The 9,781-nt window shown below is 28.3% G+C and overlaps 2 long non-coding RNA genes across 3 annotated transcripts in view; both read left to right on the top strand.

The window, feature by feature from the left end:
- LOC106686621 (uncharacterized) overlaps nucleotides 1-1,171 on the top strand; it is a 2,505-nt gene extending 1,334 nt beyond the window's left edge. Inside the window, exons 2-3 of the long non-coding RNA XR_001344047.2 lie at nucleotides 107-160; nucleotides 952-1,171. This is a non-coding gene — a long non-coding RNA (uncharacterized lncRNA). The remainder of the gene's footprint in view (nucleotides 1-106; nucleotides 161-951) is intronic.
- A 5,340-nt stretch (nucleotides 1,172-6,511) lies between these two features.
- The window catches only part of LOC106686638 (uncharacterized), a 6,910-nt gene continuing 3,640 nt past the window's right edge, over nucleotides 6,512-9,781 (top strand). For both annotated transcript variants that reach the window (XR_001344048.2, XR_001344049.2), the window contains exons 1-2: nucleotides 6,512-6,627; nucleotides 9,345-9,398. This is a non-coding gene — a long non-coding RNA (uncharacterized lncRNA). The remainder of the gene's footprint in view (nucleotides 6,628-9,344; nucleotides 9,399-9,781) is intronic.

The raw sequence follows: 9,781 nt of genomic DNA, 5'->3' as shown, positions 1-9,781 counted from the left end.
TAATCTGTGAATTATTAATTTATATATTATGTTTTTATTATTATATAATTGTTTCTTTCTTTTTATTTTCTTAATATGTGAAAATAATCTAAATTTCTTGTTTCAGGACATTGAGAAGCGGTATATTTTCTTTCCAACAGCAACGACCAATTTAAGTGGAGTAAGTAAGAATGAATCCTAGTTTCTTTTTCTGATTTTAATCTAAAGTTAATCACAGTATTAATACATATTTATTTCATAAGTACATCTACCTATAGAGGGTTATTAGTGGAGACTGAAATTTCTTGCAAAAACAAACCGGAAAACTTGTAAAAAAAACCCAGAATAAGAAAATCGTGATGTAAAAACTCAAAATGTGTATAAAACATTCAAATCGTATAATAAAAATTAACAGCTTACCTATCCATGTTTGAATCAATTTAAAATCGCTTAATACCATGTAAATTTATACAAACTAAACTATAAAAAATTTCATAAAAAACTACTCTGACGATTAACCTTACATTTTGTCCATGATTGAAGAGCTATAAGAAAACCAATTGTCATATATGATTTTATATTCCAATTATAAAGTTTGGAATTCAATTTTAAACTTATTGAAACTACCTTAATTGTAAGTTTTAGAAAATTATATTGAAAGGGGCATTAGAAAATATTCTTTTCAGCAAAATTTCATTCTTAATTTCCTCTATTATTTTTTCATAGCATGTTCTTCCACATAGTTTTTCAATTGCGTGTATACAAAGAATATAGTAGAAACAAACAAATTTTTTTTTTGTAATAGTAATCCTAAATTGCAATTTTTGGTATCATAGTAATCCCAACGGTAAACTGATATGTTTAAAATATACCGGTAAACATTTCTTTTATTATGAAATAATATTATAATGTAAATGCACATTTTCATCATAATTATATGATATGATATTAATATTAAGTTTGAATTTTCAGTGGGGCCCGACTGTGGTTAAGCTGGGGCAGTTTCTTTTTGGAGCTAATCCATATATTTTTGGATGAATTGTGCATTATGAACTGCAAGATGACCCCGGCACTTACTAAGCTATTTATTTATTTAAATTTTGTATTCATAAGTTTTGTTATAAAATAATATGTATGATGTTTCCTCAATGTTACATTAATACATAGTGTTAAAATTTAAAAAAAATTAAAACATTCTGTATATATTATTTACTTACCTTAACATTTTCATTCTGAGAAAGGATGGTTTACAATGTGAATCAATCAAATTATAAATCACAATAAGTGAAAGTTATAATTTTCAACAAAAGAAAAAATGTTTAAAAATAAGGAATTAATGACCATTATCAGATAATCATTTCCGAAATAACTGGCTTTATAGTTATATGATTTTATTTCAACAAATGTTCAGAAAGGCAAATAAAAATTCCAAGAAATAACTAATTATGAAGTAATGGATTTATTTGACAAATGGATAATCAATGCTTGGAAAATAATTATATCGTGAAATAATCCTTTAATTTATTTGATAAGTACATTATTTAAGCCAGGTCCAATACGGCGTTCTTATTAGTTGATCTGATTTCGTGGATTAGAAAACTGATATCTTTATCAACTAATGATTGGTAAAAGCTCACTAAATGTTCTCCAAAATATTTACCTAAATGTTTTGTAATATGCGGGGAATGATAAAAATATATATTTTAGAAAATTTATTTAATGATATTTACAACTGTATTTACATAAAAATATGTCCATTAAATTTGATCTAAGACTATAATAGAATGATACAGATATGTAGAGAAGCTACTCATTGGTAGCTATTTCTCAATAGAAGGTTTCGAAGCCATCATCTTTTCATGGAGGATTGTTACCTCGACGGATTGTCACGGCAATTGTCGGATTGGGACGGATAGCAACTCCTATACTTATTTCTAGAAAGAACATCTAACTCGTCTTACGGTACTGTACTGGCTCTGGGAATAATTCAATACCATTCTATATTTTACATTCGAATGATATTTCATTTTCCGTTACACTTTGGCTAGTCTATTAAAACAATTATGCACAACCTATGGTGATGTAGAATAACATCTACCGATGGAAAAAAAAATCTACACTTCTTCTATGTACATTTTAATTTTTTTTTTTTTATCTTTCAATATCGGTTGAATATTTAATGCTAATGATTTTCTTAAGAACTTAAAGAAGAGAAGGCGTTAATCATATAAGTATATTTTTCTTCTTTGGTGAGTGCTTCTGGTCAGGCTCGATCGTCGTGTTGCTCTTTAGCCCTGTGCTATATTCGTTTTTTCCCCTACCTCGCACCTCGGCACCTTGGAGGATTGTCAGAAATGGAAGAGATGACATCTGGTTCGGGCTAGGTCGATTACATATGAAACATTAAGATCTTTATGAATGATCTTATATGTAACAAAGTAAGGAGCATTAAGGATTTGTGAAGTCCCAAAGTTCAACTCCGTATATCCAGATTGGCCTTATTACAGTAATGTAGATAAGTATCTTGTAATGGATTGGAAGTTTAAACCGTTCGTATTGTAAGTGCTGTTATACTCGGAGCGACGTGCAGTTTCCTGTCTTTTCAGGCTTGTGTGAGGATTCCACACGACGAAGTCCACAAGACAGGAGTCCTTTGTCCAGTTGCAGCTAGCGGATCTGTTCGACAGGGGTAAAGGCAACATTATTAAACTATAGGAAGTCGGTAGATTACAATGAAGGATAAAGATGATTTGATGGGATTTATTTTAATCCCACCAATCTTTTAAATCGGAATATTTTAATTTCAGAACCAGTCTTCGAGGGTTATGATATGGGATTGGAGAGCTTGGAATGTAATTAAAGGGTTATCTGTTGCAATTTATATGCAATTAAAGGGTTTTTTGGGATGCAATGAAAGGGTCATCTATATAACTGCGAGCACATGAGCACAATGTGTCATCGTGATGCGTGGTGCGGATAGTGTTAGTATTGGTTGGGATCTCAGCTTAATAAAAGAATTTAATAAAACATTAACAGCAGCATTTAGCAACTAAGTATGATATTCTCAGATATTTTAGTAATCGTTGTTAAGAAGCATTGTACCTTTAGTTTTGTTTTTATTGTTTTGTTAGGATTACCTCAGCGTGTAAAAAATATAAATAGAATGAATAAACATAACATATTTAAAAAAAGAAAATATGCTGGTGAAATATTGGAATCAAAATTAAGTTTGTATCCTTTCGTCACTTTCCAAGATTGCCAGCGACCAAACATCATTCATTCATTAGTTGACTGTATAAACTAATTAGTGAAAGCGTAGAACTCCTGGAATTAATTACTAAAAATATTCTATAAGGCAGTGGTGGAGCTGAAAGCATTTCTTTAATCATTTTTTTCTCTAGCAGGGACTAATTAATCTTCGCATTAGAATTTTTATCGTTGTGGAACATCTGTCTTTAAATGTAGGTTATATAAACATATATTTATATTTAATGAACATTCCTACATTTTTTAAATATATAATAAATAATGATAAATTACTTTAAATTTTGCATAAATAATTACTGAAGTCAGTATTATGTTAACGAGCTCTTCGACCCTCTCTCTTATTTATTATTATTTTTTCAATAATCATAGTGATTAGAAGTCATTTTTTTTCTAGAAAACACTATAATACAAAAAAACAGGAATCATTATTTCGATCTGTTAAATAAAACATAGAAGTAAATTTACCCTGAACTAAAAAGTAAATGGGAATATAAGGAGTGTGGAAAAAACTTATTTATTTAATATTATTATTTGTGTTATTTGATAGCTGCTTTCTATAAGTCCATTATCAATATTTTAACTTTTTTATTGTACTGCCTATGTTTGGTTCCAGATTATCAAAAGATAAATAAATGTCATTCAAAACGATTAAATAAAGCTTTCTTTAACTATTTTCAAAAAAAAATTTTTGATTTAGTTAAGGTTCAGATAACGATTAAAAATCTAAATTCAGCAAACGAAAGGAAGTTTTTATCATAAAAACTATAGAACTTTTCAACTCTTATCAACGTTATAAAATGTCCAACTGCACGAAAAAAGTGCGTACATTTTTTCAAGTAGTTGATTAATTATAATAATTAACAATACCACACCAATGATATCAACAGCTTGTTCAAAGGCCTTCGATACAGTCTAATCTGTAAGCCGTTGATTTTGAATGCTTTAAGCTGTATTCGGTTCTGAAATCATTTCTCAGTGGATGGTTAATAGATGTTAAGGTTGGTGAAAAGTATTCGAAACTAGTATCTCTTACTTGCGGAGTCCTACAAGGAGCGATTTTGTCACCAGTACTGTTTTCTGTTTACACTTCTAGCATTGTTGGATCAATAACATGTAGTAGTTATCATGATATTTGCTAAAATAAATTGATTCATAGTTGTTCGGACAATAAGTCTTATTTATGAAAAAATATATCTCAAGAACTATTCGACGTACAGATGTCAGCCAGCACCCAAATTAAATTTAGTTAAATTTACTATAAAATAGTTTATAACGTTTATCTTTGTAGAAGTAGTAGACTTAATGACACTTAAAATACTAATTGAATCTTTTATTTTATTGTAATTTTTTACAACTATTCAAACATCCTCTGTTTGAATAGTTGAACACCATCACTCAGTAAGTAATAACTATATTAGACATACTCAAGCTGATATAAGAAATTAAAATGTAATTTAATCACATTAGAATGATAGCATAGTTATTGCATAGCAAAAAGAAAAAATAAGGGAGTATTTTTATAAAAATAAAATCCTCGAAAAAAAAGAGTATTTTTTTCTAACTGATTTTTGTAACCGGCTCTATATATTTCTTGCACGTGTGTATTGTAGTTGTTTGTTAATAGAAAGTGGATAAAGTGGCGCCGATTCCATCTGAGCGGGTTGAATTTTATTTCGTGGTGGCCCCATGGAATGAAAACTCAGCTCCTATTTTGGATAGAATAGGTTACCAATAAGTTGACACCTCCATACATCAGAAATGACCGATTAAAACAGTGATTCTCAGAGTGTGCACCACTGGTGGTGCTGCAGCAATTCCACAGGTGCATTTGGGGGGCAATGAATAAAAATACAAGTCGATAAATAAAAAATACAAGGCGATAAATAAAAAATACAAGGGCTCACGGCCAACAATATTACTGTTTACGAAAATAGATGGTAGCAGCAAACCAAGCTCTTCCTTCTCATTAGGTTGATTTCAAATGTCTTAGCTATTTTTGTATTACATACTATTCTGATTTCAATAAATAGTTTCATAATTTCAAAGTTCATTGTCAATGATCATCTAATTTATACCTTTCTTTGCTATATTATACCAAATAATAGCAGAATTAGCAGCTACATGATATTTTTTTTTAAATAATGTCACAAGTGATCATAAGAAAATTATTTGGTTTTATTAAAAAAATTGTGTTTTTTGGAAACACTCTTTCTTGGATACTCTAATAATACGAAGCTCATAATGACTCAAATTTAAATTTTAAAAACAATATACATAAGTTCTTCATGCGGTTTTTAGTTTTTCAAAATATGAATGAAAGGGCATGGAATGAAATTTCAATGAACATTTTTGGGTTTTCTTGAATGAAATAAACTTGCGGTCGTCAGTTCAAACTCAATTATCAGAAAATCAAAAGTACCCGATTTAATGTAATTTAATTACATTAGAAGGGTATTTAATGAGCATAATTACGTAGAACATACGTATTATAGAAGAAACTGGGGCTACAAAAAAAGGTATTTTTTACCAGCCGTATTTTAGTGATTGGCTCCATATATGTTTTACTATAAGCATTGTACTCATGTTTTGTTAATACAAAGTGTAAGATGAGAAAAAAAATTAAAGTAGCATAAATCTTAAAGTACGAAGCGGTGCCGATTCGAATCCGTTCTATAGGGCGACTTTTGTTTTTGTGGTGGTCCTACGAAATCAAAAACTCAATCCTCCACTATAGTTAGAATAGGTTGGTTACCTCTAGATAACCGCCACCTCCCTTGTATGTTAGAAATGACCAGGAAGGTTTAATTTAAAAAAAATTATCTCTTCGGTTATCGGCCAGAAAAGAGGGAGATTTATGTCTCTTGGTAATTTACTAAGGTTCTCTAACCTAATTTTTTCTATGTCATCATCTACAAATTTAAAGATGATTAGGCCTTTTCAAACAAACAAATAAAGCTCATCATTGATCCTAAATATTATAATATTACATTTATATAACAGTATTTTTAAAAAAAAAGGGCAATACGGAAAATAAGCAAAAACTGCAGTAAATAACATTTATCCGGTAAAAACAACAACTGGGATAGTCAGAAAGATTCGTGCTTCAAATAGATCATTTAAATAGTTGGCTATGCTTTACCGTCCAGACTGTTTATAAAGTAAAATTTATAAATGTTTGCCTGAATAATATGCGAAACCTGTGCATGAGGGCAAACCGTATCACGCACTGACGTCAGTTTCTTAGAGTTTATAAACCAAAGGATTTGAGATTTGTATTATTCCGATCCGTGGTGTCAACTCAGCAACATGAAGGTCCTCGTCCTTTCAGCTTTATTGCTTGTTTTCTTCCTCAACTTGATCTCCAGTGCTCCTCCAGAACATGTAAGTTGAAATATTTATTTATCCCAACCCTCTTGTTAAAATAAGTCATCTTTTATATTATGTACAGTTCACAATTAATGCTTTTGAATGGTAATTACATTTATACCAAAAATATTTAAAAAAATATATGCGATGTCATAGACGTTTTTGAAAAAAAGGTTTTTATTTTTTGTGATTTATTTATTACTATTAAAAACTAAATACAATTATATACAACTAGTAAATTTAATATTAGATATAAAATTACATGATACAAATATGTAGAGAATCTACCCATCTCGGCGCCATCTTCTTTTCAGACGCCAAGGGGAATTATTGGGTAGAAACAAGTGGGTTTGGGTTGTTGGGAAGTTTATCATGGAAGGATTGGTATTTGATTCTGACCAAACCGGCAACATAAGGAACATTGAGGTCCTGATAGATGACTTGATTTGTGACAAAATAAGGAGCATTAAGGATTGGATAAGAGAGGAATTGTAAGGTTCATTGGAGCCTCAAAGCTCAACTCCGTATGACCAGATTATTATATTCATGTAGATCAATCTTTTTTAATGAGTTGGAAGTTTTGACCGTTTGTCTAGTAAATGTTGTAATAGTCGAAATGGACTTGCAGTTTTCTGCCTTTTTAGTCTTGTCAGAAAATTTAAATATATTAATGATATGTTTTTACTGCTAATTTATCACAAAAATGTATACGTACATTCATTGGAATAATTTATTAAAATAATTATTATGTATTAAATATTTAATATATAAATTTTTTTCCGAAATTGAATAATTTATTTGACAACTGCCAACCACCATTTTTTACTTTAAAAAAAAATTAAAGAGAGAGAGAATAAAATTAATGTTTTTTTTTCCAAAAACTTATTAACATGATAAATTAAACTAATTAACAGTTGAATTCATAGTGGATAATGTATTGAAAAAGTTCCTAATATCTTTATTACGTCCAATCAAGAAATTTCTAAAACTGAATAACTGATCCATTGATTGAATAAAATAAATTAATTTGAAGTAAAAATTCTCAAATATTTTTAATGAGGCTTTGACCGATTAACTCATACAAGTGTGCAAAATTTAAACAATAGATCTTAGTTCCTCAGCAAATAAAATGGGTATTTAAAATTATTTTGCTAACATCTTTCTCCAGATAATATCTGAATATAATTAATTCAATTTATTTACATAAAAATTTACTATAAGTGGGGCTTATTGTAATTGTTAATAATAAAATACAATAAAAAAAAGTCAAATATACTACAATAACATATGTTAAAATATAAATTTTACTATTTTATATTCGTTACATACAAATACAATATAATTTAAGGTGAACTACAAATATGCCTTTGCACATTTAAATAATGTGTTATTTGAGAAACAAAATGAGGAATCTTCTGTTCTCTAACTTCAATTTCAACCAAACCTCGATGGAAATTCAAATCATTGAAAAGGCATTCATTAACAGTAATTTTATATTGTATAAAATGAACGTTGTAGGGTTTATACTAAATTTTCCAAGTTTCGAGTTTTTTCTGCACAAAATTGCACTTTTTACTCTTTTGGGGCTAAATTTTAGTTTTTATTTTATACCATTTAATGCTTCAAATAAATTTCTCATATGATGCACATACATACAGTTTATATATGTCAAAATGTATTCATTTCAATATCATTTATTTTTCTTATTTAATTTATAATTTTATAGAGTTCTCTGTTTTGGTTTTTAACTTTGATTCCGTTTCCCGCTAGTCTTTCATACATTTTGTACTGACGTCAGAATTTATGATTACCTATGTATTTTATTTCAAATAAAAATTAAACAAACAATCAGTTTGTAAGGCCAATATGAATATACTTATACATTTAATCAAACTTTTAAAGTTTTTTTTTACATTGACTTGTTATTTGTTAGTTTTTTTTTTTATTGGTGTATTAAATTCGAAAACTCTTTTCTACATATTGCACATTATTTTCTAAAATTTAAAATGGATGTAGTTTTAAAATTGAATTTCTATCTTTATAATATGAATATAAAATCATTTAATAAAATTAGCTTCATCATAGCTCTTTAATTATGGGCAAAAGTTGAGGATTTTAAATGGCATAGTTTATTTATTTTTTTTTTTTTTTATACTTACATAACTGTAGAGAGTATTTAGTAAGTTAAATTTAATTCAATAAAGGTTAGGTAAGCTTTAAATATACTATTATTATAAATTAAACAATAAAGATGATTATCCCATGATTTGGCTGTTCCAAACATATTTTATGTTTTTACTATAAATGTTTTGTATTTTTTCTACATAAAAATCCTGTTTCTAATTATGATAAATGATTCATCTTTCAGATTCACATCTTATTACCTATGTAACTTTCTTTTGAAGTAGAAGAAAAAGTATTAACGCATTTTAATATACCATCAACTAATTTATTATATATTTAATTATTAAATAAGTTCAATTAATTTGAAAAGACTGGAGTTATCATTAAATATTTATAAAACGATCACACTTTTAAACGAATATAGCAGAGTTGCTTTTGCTACGATGGCGTTTATACAGGATGTATACAAAAATGTCGTAAATCTACAAGAAATACACATTATTTTTATCCAAAAATAACATATAACCTAAACGAATGAAATTTCTGTTGTCAATGTATTTTTTATTTTATTAAATATCATAGGTAACAAATAAAACTTCTTCTTTCAGAATATGATGAAGCGATACATCTTCTTTCCTTCAGCAACTACCAACTTAACTGGAGTAAGTAGAAATGAATCTTTGGTTTAAAATCAAAATTTAAAGCTAATTTAATCAATATGGAGTATATATACTAACTGCTAAGTAATAAGTTAAAAAAATATCGGCAGTATTTCTATAAAAATCGAAAAGAATGATTGAAGGATGACTTGGTAAAATTCTTGAGTTCCATGAGAAGTTTTGGTAGTGAGTTTTAAGCATTCGATTGTGCCAATGCAAGAAATTAATTTATATTAAGTAATAATTTTGTTAGTTAATGTACGTTGCAGTCCTAGAAAGTATCCAAGATGACATGAAAGAGTCACAAAGCCTTTAATAAGAAATGCAGAGGAAATCCGCTTGCAAGTAGGGATGGGATATCGAAAGAAAAATATCGATATTGATAT

This window comes from Halyomorpha halys, unplaced genomic scaffold (assembly GCF_000696795.3).
Source record: "Halyomorpha halys isolate HHAL.00 unplaced genomic scaffold, Hhal_1.1 Scaffold852.1, whole genome shotgun sequence".
NCBI classification, from domain to species: domain Eukaryota; kingdom Metazoa; phylum Arthropoda; class Insecta; order Hemiptera; family Pentatomidae; genus Halyomorpha; species Halyomorpha halys.
This window is presented reverse-complemented; position numbering and strand designations above follow the sequence as displayed.